The sequence below is a fragment of the Larus michahellis genome, chromosome 9, assembly GCF_964199755.1.
Source record: "Larus michahellis chromosome 9, bLarMic1.1, whole genome shotgun sequence".
NCBI lineage: Eukaryota > Metazoa > Chordata > Aves > Charadriiformes > Laridae > Larus > Larus michahellis.
Window position 1 is genome coordinate 45,625,804 of NC_133904.1, and position 14,414 is coordinate 45,640,217.

Sequence of the window (14,414 nt, forward strand, 5' to 3'; positions counted from 1 at the left end):
GAGGTAAATGTAAATCTCTAGGATGAGATAAGTTTTAAGGTGGGACGTGCTGAAAACGTAAAAATGTGTAATGAAGACCATGCCAATGTCACTAGAAGGAAGGTGGTCAGTGCTGTGCTGGTTTGTTGGGTTTCTGTGGCTGCAAAAAGCTGAGATAAGGGCATTGCATAAAACCAAAATTAATTTCTTGACATCTGTATCTGCCATGGAGGACGTAGGAAAATTCACGTGCTGTGTCCTTTCCTACGGCAGATAAATCTGAAGAACTCTCTCAAACTGAAATGTCAGAAGAGGTTTTCGGCAAACAGCGATGAAATGGAGAGCAAGGGATTGCCGGGATCAGGCAAGGATTCTCTGGAGGAAGAGCAGCCTGGAGCTACTCGGCTGCCAACGGGGCCGGGCACCCTGGTGCTGGGATGAGCACTGGGATCGTACAAATGGGAGGCAGCGAGTGTGACTGCGAGTTGTGTAAAAGCTTAGAGCCAGGCAACTATAGACAAGCCCAACGTCTGTACAGAGCAGATGAGTTGCTCGAAGCTCTGATAAAGAGTAGAACGGGGAGATTTGGAAGATGATATAATGGAAGTCAGTCAGATTTTCGTGGCTTGCAAATCTATTAACATTCTTTCTTGAGGATGTTAGCCAGCTTAATAACGTACTTGAATTCCTCAAATCCATGGTAACCTCCCTCCCAACCCTCGTTTCCCGATCTTTTAATAAGAAGTGCACACAAACCTCCTTTTATGCATTGATAATGTAGTTTCCTTAAGAGCTTTTGTTGATTTTTTTTTTTTTTTTTTTCAGATTGGGAGGGAGGTTACCATGGAGTTACCTATGGATGGGCGAGCAGGCAATCCCGTGCGTTGTGGAAAAGAGGATGAAGAGTAAGGTGTCAATGTTTACACACCATACGTAATGCCTAAAGGTAATTAAAAGAAGGAAAGAAAAGCTAATGGAGCGCTGCAGGAGGGTCTCATGGTGTTGAGTGAGCAGATGAGAAAATGGCAAGTGGCATTCAAGGAAAGGTGCCACATGCGGAAGGGCTTGCAGGGGGAGCGGGTGGCCCAGAAACCGGCTGGTGGTTGGGGAAGGAGCCCGGCGGCGGCAGGCGGGTGCCTGGGCCGGTGTTTCGGCACCCGGCGGGGGAGGGACGGGCACCCCGGCCGCTCGGAAGGAGAAGGGGAGCAGAGCGGAGGTTTTGCGGTGTCCGCAGGCCTGCCTGGGCTGTCTCCAGCGGTGCGGGGCTGGAGGGAAGGGAGGGGGGGGGCACCCAGCAGGAGGGCCCGGAGAGACGCTTCGGCTGGGGATGGAGCTCCTCCGGTGCCCGCTGATGGAGCCCCGGCCCTTCGGTACCCACCGGAGGTGACCGTCCAGCCGCGCCCGGAGGGGAGGAGGGGGGGATGCCCGCTCGTTCCCCACGCGGGACGGGCGGAGGCGGCCGGACCCCCGCATCCCCCCCACCGGATTGGGGGGGGGGGGGGGGGTGTCCTCCCGCCTCCGCCCGCCCCGTGCCCCGCCCCGCGCCGCCGCCGCCGCCGCCCGCCCTCGCCCCGCAGAGCCGCGCACATCGCCCGCCGCCGCCGGCCGGCCGGGGGGCGGGGGGGGGGGGAAAAACGGGGAGCACCGGGCCGGCATGGCGGGGGCGGGCGGTGCGGGACGGAGGCGGCGGGCCCCGGCTGAGCGCTGAGAGCGGCCGGGGGGCCATGGGGGCGGCGGCGGCGGGGGGCTGCGGGTGCCCTGCCCTGCCCGCCCGCCGCGCCGCACCGCCCGCCGCGCCGCCCGCCTGAGCCTGCGGGAGAAAAGGGGGGGGACACGGAGGGAGCGGCGGCGGCGGAACCCAGGTGAGCCCTTGTCCCGGGGGAGGCGGGGGGGCGGGGGGGGAGCCGTCGGGTCTTGCGCGCCGGCTGGGGCGCTGCCGGTTCGCGGGAGTTGGGTGGCATCCTTCCCCCCACCCCCCGGGGATGCGCCGGCTGGAGCAAGGTGATTGCGAGAAGGCGGAAGGCCTGTCCCGTCTCCTGCCGGCACTTTCTGACACCCGAAAGGCCAGGCGGTTCCCTGTTTCCCACGCCTTGTCCGGAGGGATGTTCAGCCCCCCGGGCTCTGGGTGCCCAGAAGCCGCCAGTGGCGTGGAGGTGCTGGAGCAGGGCTCTGCCTCGTCCTCCTGCCAGAGCCCGGGTGGCAGGGTCAGATGGAGACATGCGTGTGGCCTTCTGCAGGTGCCAGGGTGGTGATGGGGTGTCCCCTCCCCGGCTGTCCCGCTGCCCCATCTCGCTGTCGCAGCCTCGGCGGCCCCCGGACGATTACGCGCCATGATGCATGGGAGGAGGACTCTGGTTTGAGGGGCTCGCATGGTCTGAATCGGATCAGTGCTGCGGAGCACCGCTGTCCCCTGAGATGGCTTTCCCCATCCCAGGGTCCGCGGGCAGGGCAAGGCTGCGCAGAGAAAGTGGGGTGCAGGGCAGAGAGCTCTGTCGTTGCCCCCCAGGTCACCTTGGCACTCTCCCGGGTGGCGATGTTCTTGGTGTTAGTCCGGTATTGTGGCAATCGCCGTCATGGATCGTGGATGGTTGAGCTGAAAGAACAGAAACGAACACACTTGGCTCCTGGCTTGAGCCTTGTTTGGGATTTTTTCCTCATTTCCCCGTTCTAGAGCGATTTTGATGGGATGAGTTTTCTTCCTTATTGGCAGTAGGACTGGTAGAGAGATGTGGTTTGCTTTTTGATTTGAAAACATTTGCATTTTTCTCTTCTCTCATGACAAACAGTGAGCTGTGTGCTGCCTTCCATCTCCCCGTGCCTCAGTTTCCCCATGTCTACAAGGGAAAGGTGGAGGATGCGCTGGGGCGGGCTGGGTTGTGTGTTCATGCGTGTGAGCGCCTCGCTGGGCACGAGACTGCCTCGAGGGCAAGAGCGGGTCTGGGTCAGGCCCAGGGGAGGCTGAGCCTGTGGCTGGTTTCTGGGTGGAGGCCGGAGGCTGGCGCTGCCTCCATTCTGGGCAGAGACCCGGGCAGGCAGCTTCCCTCTGCTTAGCAGCCGTCTATGCTCATCCTTGCCCCTGTGTGAGCTGCTGGCATCCATGTCGTCCTGCAGCGAGGAGTTCACACCGCACTTGAGCAGTGAGCAAAAAAACGTGCTGTTTTTCTTTTTTTTTTTTTATGATTTTTTTTTTTTTTTTTTAAGAAGGGACTGCTTTGACGTCCCCTCCGGTCATCGCCTGCCCAGACAGTGTCCTCTCCCTGTGCCTTTGAGCTTCTCTGGCTGCTCGCTGAGGACCTGCTGCCATGCTCACCCCCCGGCGATGCCGAACTTTCTCTTGCATTTGCTGACACGCCGTCTGCCTCCTTCCAGCAGCGGGGACGAGCCGGCGCTGGTGTCTGTACACAGCTGCCGGCTGGAGCTGGGGTGCGAGGGTGCAGGATGGGGTGGGGAGCGGGCTCAGGGGCCGCCTGCGCCCAGGAGAGCCTGGTGCTCGCCGAGGACATCGGCCGAGCTGAGCTCCTCGGGCTGTGGGATGCTGCCGCAGGAGCCCAAGGGGGGAAAACAGCTTCCCCCCCTCCCCGGGGCACCCTGGCGTGGGTCCATCTCCGCTTAGCGTGGCTGCTCTCCTGGTTTGGCAGTTCAGCGTGCCGACTGCCCGCTTGATTGGCATGGCAACAGCCACCGTTTGTGCTGCAGCACCGCTTCGAAGCCCCAGTTTCAGCGTCGTTGCGGGCAATCGCTGCGGGACCCAGCTGTGAAGGGAGCCTGGGGTGCTGCTGACCGGGTGCTCCAGAGGGGATGGCACCGAGCCACTGGCATCCCACAGTCGGAGGGTGTCTGCCTCTTCCCAGGGCTTCGGCACCGCTGGCACCAAGGGCTGTCCTTGCAGCAGCCCCGGCTGTTGCGGCTTGTCCCATCGTGAAGTCCCTGATCCCGTCCTGGCTGCCAATGCCACTGGCTGACAGCAGCTGGCTCTCGGCTTCCTGGGAGGCCTTCCCAGCGCAGGGGGATTGGGATCGCGTATTAAAAAGGGTCTGTGGAGCAGATGCAAAACCACATCCTCTTTGTACAGTGGCAGATGGGGGGAGCACGCTGGGGATGCAGCTGAAAGGGGCTCAGGCTTGGTCCTGCTCTCTGTAAGCCAAGGAGCAGCGTGCTGGAGAGAAGGCTGGGGAGGGGAAGAGGAGCCACCCGACGAGTTAGGGGGGACAGGGACCTGTTGGCCTCAAGCTTCCTGAGGCAGGAGGGTGGCCTGATGCTTGCAGTGAACAACGGTGTGCTCGTAGCGAGCCCTGGAGCTCATTTCTGTCTTGAAGTAAGCTAGTTCAAGCTTTGAACTGACGCCTGAAAGCATAAAGCCCAGTCTGGCGCGGGAGAAGGAAGCAGTCGGGAGATAAGGTGTTGTTTGCCCCAGCCGCCTTCGTGTTTTGCTTCGCTGCCGGCACTCGTGGGAGCTGACCTGCACGGTGGTGGCGAGCGGGAGGCCGGGCTCTGGGATGTGCCCGCAGATCTGCAGAGCCGGGATTTTGCCTCCGGTCGCAGCCCAGCGATACCCAGGGAAGATGCTTTCACGGTTTGCTTGGCGGCCGCTCCCTGGCACTGAAGGACAAAGCCTCAAGTCCTCAGCTCTGCCTTAGCATCGGTCCTTTCCCCCCCCGCCTCCACTGAAATCAGCAGCGAGCCCCCTCTCCTGAGTCGCACCCGTGAGTTCGGTGTCATTTCCCAGGGCAGCTCCAGCCCACGGGCACCACGTTTCTGTAGTGAAAAAAGTGTTTATGTAATGGTGGAGTCGGCTGCTGCCCTGAGGAGCCTCCAGCCTGGCTGGAACAAGGCTCACATCGAGGGGGGATCTTCCACCAAATGAGTCCCCCACCGTTGTTGGGTCCTGGGGCAGCGGGACTGCTGCCCTCTCTCCTGCCGTGGGGCAGAAAGTGGCCCACATCTCCCAGGGATGAGATGCTTTTCCATGCCACCTTCCCCTCCCAGAACTCAGCTGTGGCATCGCTGGGTGGTGTCTGGGAGGTGGGAGATGAGCTGGTGTAATGGGGCAGCGCGGGGCTTGTTTGGACATGCTCCTTCCCATCCAGCACCCATCCACAGCACCTGTGCTGTTGGGTTGCTCCAGCTTTGCAATTAGGGGACAGAGACGCGGATCCGCATCAGCCAAGGAGAAACGCTTGGGAATGTGGAAGGAAATGTGGCACTATCCATCCTCAAGTCGTGCAGGGAAGTGTCAGCCTCGGGCACTGCAGGCTGGAAGGTGCCCTGGGTTGTTGAAGGACACGTCTTTTTCCAATTGATCCAGCCTACCTAAAACAGAGTCTTTCTTCTTCTGTGATTCCTGCTGGGAATCTGCTCAGATCCTTGCGGCTTGTAGGGTTGGAAATCTCTGATCTGGCTGAATATTATCTCTGGACAACGCAGTGGCATCTGTTGGCGTGGCAGTACTGTCCTTTGGGTTTCGCAGTGCTGTCCCTTCTGTCATTCTCCCTTGAATGCTTGTAAGGGGTGGCTCTCCTCCACAGGGGAGAGAGGGATGGCTCCTTCACAGCCTTCCCCTGCGAGGCTGGGTGAGCTCTGCTCATCCCCTGCTCTGACCTGGTCTGGTGGGACTTGTCCTTTCCCGAAAACAGAGGGACAGAGGTGGGTTGGAGGAGGTCCTACATGCACCACAGCAGAGACTTCCTCTGCATCCAGGACAGAGACATGGTGGCCAGGAGCCACCTTTGAGGGCTGGGCCAAGCAACAAGCCCCATCCACTCGAATTGATGATCAAAACACCAAGGCTGGGTGCGGGGCGGCAGAGGAGCTGCAAATTTGGGGCACAGCCACAGCTGGACTCGGGGGACACAATGTCCGGTTTTTGTTTGTGGCCGGCACTGTGAGTGCTCACACGCGTTCACAGATGGGCCGTTTCTTCCCCAAGGGTGCACAGATCCTCAGCTGGGTGAAAATCAGCATGTCTCTGCCTAGCCGTACCTTGTGGTCCCTGCTGGGTTTGGAGGGGCTCCGGCCTCGGGTCATGGAGGTGGGGTTGCATCCCTCTTAGAAGATGGGTCCCTGCACAGCCCTGTCCTCTTGTGACCTGAGACAGACGGTCCAATCCATCCCCAGCCCAATCCGTCCACCCTGCACAGCCCGAGCACGCAGGGCTGGTGCTTACTGACGTTGAGAACACTTCTGAGCTCCCTCGCCGTTCTCTCTCTCTCTCTCTCTCTCCTTTAAATTAATCAGGAGCTGGCCTCAGCAGCCAGTCAATAGTGAGATTTATCTCTTAAATAGCGTTATTGATTGCCTAGGAAGCCTGGTTTTGTATTGATAGATACGTACACATGCAGACAAGCCCCGTGCCAGGTCCCGGTGGTGAAAGTCACAATGTAACGTGGAGATGGCTTATCGCAGGTGGGGACACGCGTGTGTGTCCACGTGAGGGAGGTGCAGCTCCCCGTCAGAGAGCAAGATGAGGCACCCCAGGGTCTGTCCGTCATTATTGTGCTGCCTTGGCCACCCTTGAGCTTCAGCCCCTGTCTTCTGAATACGTGACGTTGCGATGCAGCTTGCCTTGCCTCTTCGTTTGCAGGTAGGATGCTGTATCCTTCCTGAGGAGAAGACGCGCAGATGTCTGCCCACAAACTGCGTGGTCTCCCCAAAGGTCACTGACCCTGGAGGGATTCTTCGCGTGGGAGACTTGGGATGGATGTGCAAAGCCAAGTCCGCTGTGGCCTTGCCCGGTGGGGCTGGTTGGAGTGGAGGATGGATGAGACGGGCTGGACCCATCCTGCCAGGAAGGTTTTTCCTTCGTGCCGCTTTGTGCCGGGCTGCCAGCCGACGCGTGCAGAAAGCGCGGTGGGACCTGGCTCAGCTCCGAGCAGGTGAAGCCGTGGGAGTGTGAGAGGGGAGACGGCTCCCTGCCGTGTTTCCTCGGGGGAAAGGCAAAGTCTGCTGCCGCTCTTCAGCCCTCTCCCTCCAGCTAACGGGGAGCGGGCGGAGAAGGGTTCCTGGTGGGCCGTGGGGGCTCCGTCTCCTCGGGGCTCAGGGTGGCTCTTGTCCCTGGGAGGTGGCAGAGTCCTTGCGTGGTGGCGCTGGGCTCGAGGTCCCCGTTGCCTAGCTGCCTGCGCTGCGCACGCCTTGGTAGCGCCGGCAGCACGGCGTGGAGGCAGCCCCTCGCCGGGGGGGTGGCGCGTGTTGCTGGCACTGCAGGAGAGGGGCTGGGGACGGGAGCTGGGTGTCACTTGAGCTGTTGTCTTTTTTCGTTTGGGGCAGCGCCGCTCGACTCTCCCCGAAGCAGCAGCGTGCGCCGGGAGCCTGGCTTGCTCTGTCCTCCAGGGTCGTGGAGCGCAGCCAAGGTGCAGTGGTGCTCGTGAGAGGAATGGCAAAACCTCTTGCCTGGTTTTGCCGTAGCGAAGTTCGGGCTGTGGCCGCTTTGCCTTGGTGCCGCAGAGCCCCGCTCCCCAGCCGTGCCCGGGGCTGGCAACCCTGCGGCTACCACAGCGGCGAGCCTTGCAGGGTGACACAGCGTGGCTGTGTCCCATACCCTGCGTCCAGCCTTGCCTCGGACCGCACTGCCTGATGCTCTGCTCTCTCCTGGGACTAGCTATGGCTGAGGAAAGCACCGGCTGGTTGGCACGGGCAGCCAAAATGGCACAGATGATCCGTAGGGTCGGATCGCCAAAGCCCGGCGGATAAGGTCATGGAAGACCTGTGTGTGTCCGTCTATTTACCTAATCAATGGGCGTGGGAATTTCTTGGGTGCTGGCATGCCTGTGTGTACGTGCGTATATATATGTGTGCGTGTATGTATATATATATATACACACAGCACTGTAGCATCTTGCTACCGTTTGGACCCCGTAAGCGTTTTTCCAGGCAATGCCTGCCCAGTTGCCTGATCTTAGCAAGCCAATCTATGCAGGGATCTCAGGAAAGAACAGTTGGGGTTTTATGAAGCTGGCATAATTTACAGCTAAAATAGCACACCAGAAATATGTCCAATCTAATCTCCTTTGTAATCTTGTTTTCATTTAAGCCTCCGGGGTGGCAGTGGTGGGGAGAGTAAGGAAAGCGAACTACGAAGGGAGTTTATTACCCGTGCTGGGGAGATTTGCGTGATGCTCTGTGCCGAATGACCTCAATTTGCAGAGGTTAAAGCTGGCTGTGGTGCTCTCCAGCTTGGAGGGGGTGTCCCCCGCCTTTGCTGGGGGCCCTGGCTGCAAATCTTTCTGCAGATGGCTGCGTGGTGTGCTCGGGACTGACCACGCCATGGAACCATCCCAATGCCCGCTCTCGCCACCAGGCAGAAGGAGCGATGGCGATGCATCGGTGACCGTCGCGGTTGCGTTGGCCTGGGCGGTTCACCGGGAAAAGGCATGGAATTATCTCGCTGCTGCCGCCGCCTTTGCGGGTGTTGGGTTTCTCTTTAGTTTTCAAACCACATATTGTCCCAGATCTCCTGCCAATAGCAGGGAGCGAACTGATAATGCAGCTGCTATTAATAAAGCAGCATTGTTACATATTCATATCAATCAGACTTCTAATTCCACAATATTTAAAAAAAAAAAAAAAAAAGGCAATGCTTCACCAGGGCGATGGAGGATGGTGTCAGTTGGGATGGCGTTGGAGATGTATTTCACCGGCGTTGGCAGAACCTGCTCCCCTCACGTTTCTTCTCTCGGGGGTTTCCATGCTGAGCTGGCCCTGGGGTCCTCGCCCACCTCCTCCTCGTCCTTCCCTCTTCCCGTCAACGCCGAGCTAAAAGGTGGGATCCCAAAGGCAGTTGCAGGATCCCCGGAGCACCGTCACGGCGGGGGAACGGGAGCGGTGCGAGACGGGGGAGCGCTGGATTCAGGCGGGCGGGTTGGCAGGAACGGCTCGGTGCTCTTCTCCATTTTATATAGAAAATTTCACATATTATGTAAATTAAAAAGCAAAGTATGGAAAAATCTGGGTATAAATCTGGGATGTATATATGTTTGTACAGCCATTAGAGAGGGAAGTATACCACAGAATCCTGGCCAATGGATAAATATACTTACGCTGCCATTCCTGCAATAAAATATGCTTTTTGTCACTGCTACAGTGTAAAATAAAAAAAAAAAAAGAAGTAGTGTCTCCAAAACTGTAGCAGCATTTTATGGCAAGCCATAAATTGGAAGAGGTACCTAATTATTCATAGAGTATTACGGAGGTGTCGGTAAATGACTTCACCCCCAAGGCCGCAACCAGCCTTGCCCATAAAGCAAAACCCTCTCTCTCCCTTCTTAATGATGGAACTCGATGTCCAGATTTGGCCAAATAAATCTTGCGAGCGCATTTTCCGTGAGTGTTGGTCTGGAAACTCGCCCTCACCCTCCGGCCGGGAACATTTACAAAACGCAGCCGTGGGATCTCCGAGTCCTTTGACAAGCCCCGCGGCTCCCCCAGCCTTTCCCGGCTCTTTCGTCCCCCGGTGCCTGTCGGAGCTGCTCCCGTCCCATCTCTGCTTCCTCCGGCTCCCAGCTCACGCCAGGAAAGGGGATGGTGGTTGTCCCGCCGGGTTCCCAGCGCAGGCAGCCCCGGGAAGCGGGCTGGCATCCAGCCCTCCCGACGGCAGCTTTCGGTCGCCGCAGCGCACAGTTTCCAAGCAACTCGGAGGCTGCTGGTCTAAAAGGACTCTTGGTAGAGGCATGTAATATTAACTGGAGTTATTAAAAGGAGCAGTGCTGGAAAGGATGCGGGAAGGGCAGCCGATGTGATGGAGCCAATATCCTTCTGCCATCACTCATATCTTAAGTGCTTTAATGAATCCGGAGGGATGTCTCGGCTGAAATGCCTACGGAGCCCGGAACGACCGCGGGCAGCTCTGCTTCCCAGCCTGCTCCTGCGAGTGCTGGGGACAGGACACTGCTGTCCCACCAGCTCTTCAGCTGGGCGCTGGGACAGATGCAGAGGATGCCAAAAATCTTGTTCCTGCCCCAAAGAACTTGTGTCTCAGGCCTCCGTCCAGCTCTGGGACCTTTTTTGAGCAGATCTGATCCCTGGCGTTGCCTGGCTGTGACACAGTCTACAGTGAGAGGTGGGAGAAGGCACTGGGTGGATGAAGCGGGTCCATCTCCCTCTGTGGATATGAGCCTCGGTCCATGCCCTGCCACACGTCTCCTCTCTGGAGGCTTAACTGCTTCTTTTGGGTCGTATTTCCTTGCTCTGCCTCTCTCTATTTCCACCGTTTCAGTGCTCCCTTGTGTCCTGCTTACGTCGCTGTCTGCAGCCACCTTTGAGCGTCCGTCCCCTTCTCTTCATCTTTGTTGTTGCTGCTCCCATTGACTTTGGGCTACAATGGAGGGGCTTGTTCATGTGAAGACCGTGGGTTGGCGGGTGCTGTGTTTGGGTGGAGAGAGCAGTGGGAAGGCGCTGTCTGCAGGCACTGGAAGCAATCTGTCCCTCCGCAGGCAGCGGTTTGGAGGTTGCTCCCCCCATTCCTTTACAAGCACGAGCTGGGAATGCTCCTCCTGCCGCTGCCCTGGGAGGCTGATGCGGTGCTGGTGGGAGGTGGGCCAGGAGGTCGGCAGGAGCATGCTGCCATCAGCGTGTACAACCAGCCTGCCTCGGCTGTCACATCCCTCCTCCCAACTGCTGGGGTTGGACCCAGGTCTCCCTGAGGATGACCTGAGATGGTGTCTGGGTGGTACCTACCAGGGCTGGCTGCTCTCCAGCCCCATGCAAGCCTCTCCCATCCCAGGGGCAGAGATCCCAGCACTGCGCTCTGGCCAGGGACCGGGAGTGATGTAGCAGCTCTTTGTCCTATGAGTGATGGGTGTCTCTAAGTGGGCTGGTAGTAAAAATCCCCAAACATCTCCAGAGGCTGCCCCTCTACTCCGCTCTCGTGAGACCCCCACCTGGAGTACTGTGTCCAGCTCTGGAGTCCTCAACACAAGAAGGACATGGACCTGTTGGAACACGTCCAGCCGAGGGCCATAAAGATGATCAGAGCACTGGAGCACCTCTGCTGTGAGGACAGGCTGAGAGAGTTGGGGTTGTTCAGCCTGGAGAAGAGAAAGCTCCGGGGAGATATTAGAGCCCCTTCCAGTACCTAAAGGGGGCCTATAGGAGAGATGGGGAGGGACTCTGGATCAGGGAGTGTAATGATAGGACACGGGGTAACGGCCTCAAACTGAAAGAGGGGAAATTTAGATTGGATATCAGGAAGAAATTCTTTGCTGTGAGGGTGGTGAGACACTGGAACAGGTTGCCCAGGGAAGTTGTCAACGTCCCATCCCTGGAGGCGTTCAAGGCCAGGCTGGATGAGGCTTTGAGCAACCTGGTCTGGTGGGAGGTGTCCCTGCCCACGGCAGGGGGGTTGGAACTGGATGATCTTTAAGGTCCCTTCCAACCCGAACCATCCTATGATTCTCTGATTCTGTGATGGTGCCTGGAAAAGTTCAGATATAGCCCAGGGGGATCTTACTGCCTGGATGCCTGAGCTGTTTTTCCTGAGGGCAGCAAAAATACAGGCTGCAGCTTGTTGGCCCGCGGAGATGGGTGGTGTGTGGGCAGCCTGGGGGGGTTTGCTGTCTCAGAAACCCCCTGTAGCACTGCCGTGTTCATAGGAGGAGGCACTGCAGGGTCTCTGCCTGCATCCCCATCAGCAAAAGCATGGGGAGGGTTGCTGGGATGCTTCCCTGCGGCCAGCTGGCATCAGTGTGAGAGGCCAACAGCATCAGCAGGGCCTTTTCCAGGTCTTCTGAGCTCCCAGGGGCCTGAGCCCGAGGGAGGAGAGACACCATGGTGGGGCTCACCGGGATGTGAGCTCTGGTCCCCAAAGCTAAGCCTTTTCTTTGGCAGAGTGAGTCAGTGGGGCTGGGAGGCGGCAGGCAGCCGGGAACAAGTCCGCCTTGTCCGCGCTGAAGGCAGGAGCTCCGATGCCACCAGACAGACTTGCACACTCCTCCACAAGCCATCTCTGGTGTGAAGCCGTGCAGCGGATCCGATCTGCCACCATCCCTTGCCTCCAGCTGCCCACAGTTGGTACGTTAAGGCTCCGTGTTAAGATAAAAGCTCAGCAACTCCTCAAATTGGATGCAGGGATGCCACAGCAGTGGGGCTGGGGTGCTGGGAGTGGCCTGGCGGGGTTGCTGGGGGGAGAGAAGGTGGTGGAGCAGCCCACGGGATGATGAAGCAGGCAGGAGCGGGGTGCTGGATGGGAGGGAGGATAGACCGGGTGCTGTCACCCGGTCCCTTGGTCCCCAGCATCGTATAGACATCGACGCCGGGCTTGTTCCACCTGAAGCGGGTAGAAACTGAGGTTAGTCCTGCTGGGTGGACTGGCAGCTCCAGCAAGCCCCTTGCTCCCCCAGCAGAGCACAGGATGCTTGATTTTGGGAAAGAGTAAGAGATTTAGGGCTAATAGAGAGAAGTCAGGAGGTGTATTGGTAGCAGATGGGATTACTGGTGTCACAGGGGATCTGAAAAGTGCCTGCGCTGTTTGCTGTGGTTGTACATAGCAGGAGGCATCTGGCTTTTCTCACCTTGTCCACGAATTTAACTTTCTGTCTCTCCTGAGATAGTGTGAGCTCAGGATGGGGGGGAGATCAGGAGGAGGCGAATTTTTGCTGATCAAAAGCAAATCCAACACATACGTTGTTGTGAGCAAACACTGGCATCGCAGGAGTGCAGAGAGGCCAAACACGGCTTTCTGTGGTGGAGGAGACCTGCCCGAGGGCAAGGCAGGGTTGGGAAGGGACTGAGCAGCTTGGCAGGGGCTCGTGGAGGAGCTTGGGGTGAGACTCATCTCTCCCCGGGCATGGGAAGAAACTCCTGGATTCTGGAAATATCATTGAGGCAGTCAAATTACAGAGATGGATTTGAAGAGGCAGCTGCTGTCATGGTCCAAGGAGGTAAAGTCCTGGTCCTCAGGCAGGCGTTTCACCCTGGAAACGGACAAGGCTCGGCTGACTATGAAGCTCTTCCCGATGCTGGTTTGGGTTGGGCTCCGTCCTGCTGCTTGAGCTCCCGGAGCAGCCATCGGTTGGGGCAGCAGCCGGAGGAGCCACGTGCCTTCTGGGCAAGCCACCGGTCTACACGTGGCACCACCTACGTGTGCGACGGTTGCACCAGGCTGTTCGCAAACAGGCTGTGCTGGAAAAGTGCCCAAGAGAGGGGTTGTGACGAGAGGAGGAAAGGCAGGGTCTTCCCACAGGAGTACAAAAAGCTGTCTTGTGGCATGGAGTCCAACGCGTCGGGATCAGCCAGGCCATCAGGAGTGGCCAAGCTGGGCGCTGGACATCTACTGCGGTCCAGCATCTTCTCCGGCGCTCCACCGGCGGGTGGAGTCCACTTTGTGGACTTTGCAAAATCCAGGTCCCCCCACCCGCCCTGGAGCGCCGGAGAAGATGCTCCACCATCTCTGGCCGGACAGTGATGGCAGCGGGAGGGGGTCACCGGTGACACTCACAGTGAGGACTTGCTCCTGCCGGGAGGGGATGCTGGGCTGCCGGGCCGGTGCGGCAGTGCCTGCGGTACATGGGAACACCATGCCGCCGTGCCAGGGAGTGTGTGCCGAGGCAGGGCAGTCCCTGCCTGGTGAATCAGGACTCACAGGTCCCCTGTTGGCCATCCCTATCCAACCTCCTTGCCTGCCATGGTGGCTTCTGCCCTCCCAGCCCATCCCGAGTGGCCCACATGGGTTTTTTTCCTCAACCCCATGCTCTTCCTGTTGCCTCTCTCAATGCCTTTGCTCCACGAGAAGCCGACTCCGGCAAGTCTGACTCCGGTGAGTCTGACTCCTCCCGCAGCAGCACCTCAACCTCTTCTCTGCCTCCGCAACCAGGGTCTCAGTGGCCAAGTGCCTTCTCCTGCGTCTCAGTTTCCTCATTCTTCCAAGGGCAGGGATAGTAACAGCTCTGGAGTGCTTTGGGAGGGAGGGGAAATGTCGAGCGCCGTCCCTGGTGTGACGGTCCGTGGGCTGTGGTGGTCTCCTAAAGCCCCTCTGCCCAAGGAAGCCCCACTCCACATCTCGGTGCTTTACAAAGATGCAATGCAGCTCTTGGCTAAATGAATTTTCGTTCTTGTGGCTCTTTTCTTTCCTACTCAGCATTCAGGGAGCGTTGTTTTTGTAACAAAGGTATTTGCATAATCTGTATTTTGTGGTAATTGCTCCCTTTCAGAAGAAGTGTTTATCATCCCATCGGTTTTTGGGGAGCTTGTGCTATCTTTGAGGCCAGATGAGGAGGTGGTCCCCAAAGGAGGGTGGCTGGGCTGCTGCCCTGTGGCTCGGAGGATGCCTCCCCTGGGGCAAGGAGGCTCAGGGGAGCCTTTTGACCGTGGACTTCTGCACCATCAGTGAACTCCTGCTGCAAGCCCCTCCCTCACCCCGTGCCTCAGTTTCCCCTTATCCCCAGAGCCTCCGAGCTGGGGAGGGAGGATTTTCTCACACCGTGTGTGTCCATGCAGTGGGGCACGGG

At 58.5% G+C, this 14,414-nt stretch overlaps 1 protein-coding gene across 3 annotated transcripts in view; it reads left to right on the forward strand.

Annotated features, from left to right (window-relative positions):
* Positions 1–347: 347 nt before the first annotated feature.
* The window catches only part of FRMPD3 (FERM and PDZ domain containing 3), a 65,528-nt gene continuing 51,461 nt past the window's right edge, over positions 348–14,414 (forward strand). For 2 of the 3 annotated variants that reach the window (XM_074600479.1, XM_074600481.1), the window contains exon 1: positions 1,713–1,841. The gene's annotated coding sequence lies outside the window, so the exon portion shown is untranslated. Of the gene's footprint in view, positions 926–1,712; positions 1,842–14,414 lie in introns of those variants that run through there. The other variant, XM_074600480.1, reaches the window with a different exon arrangement.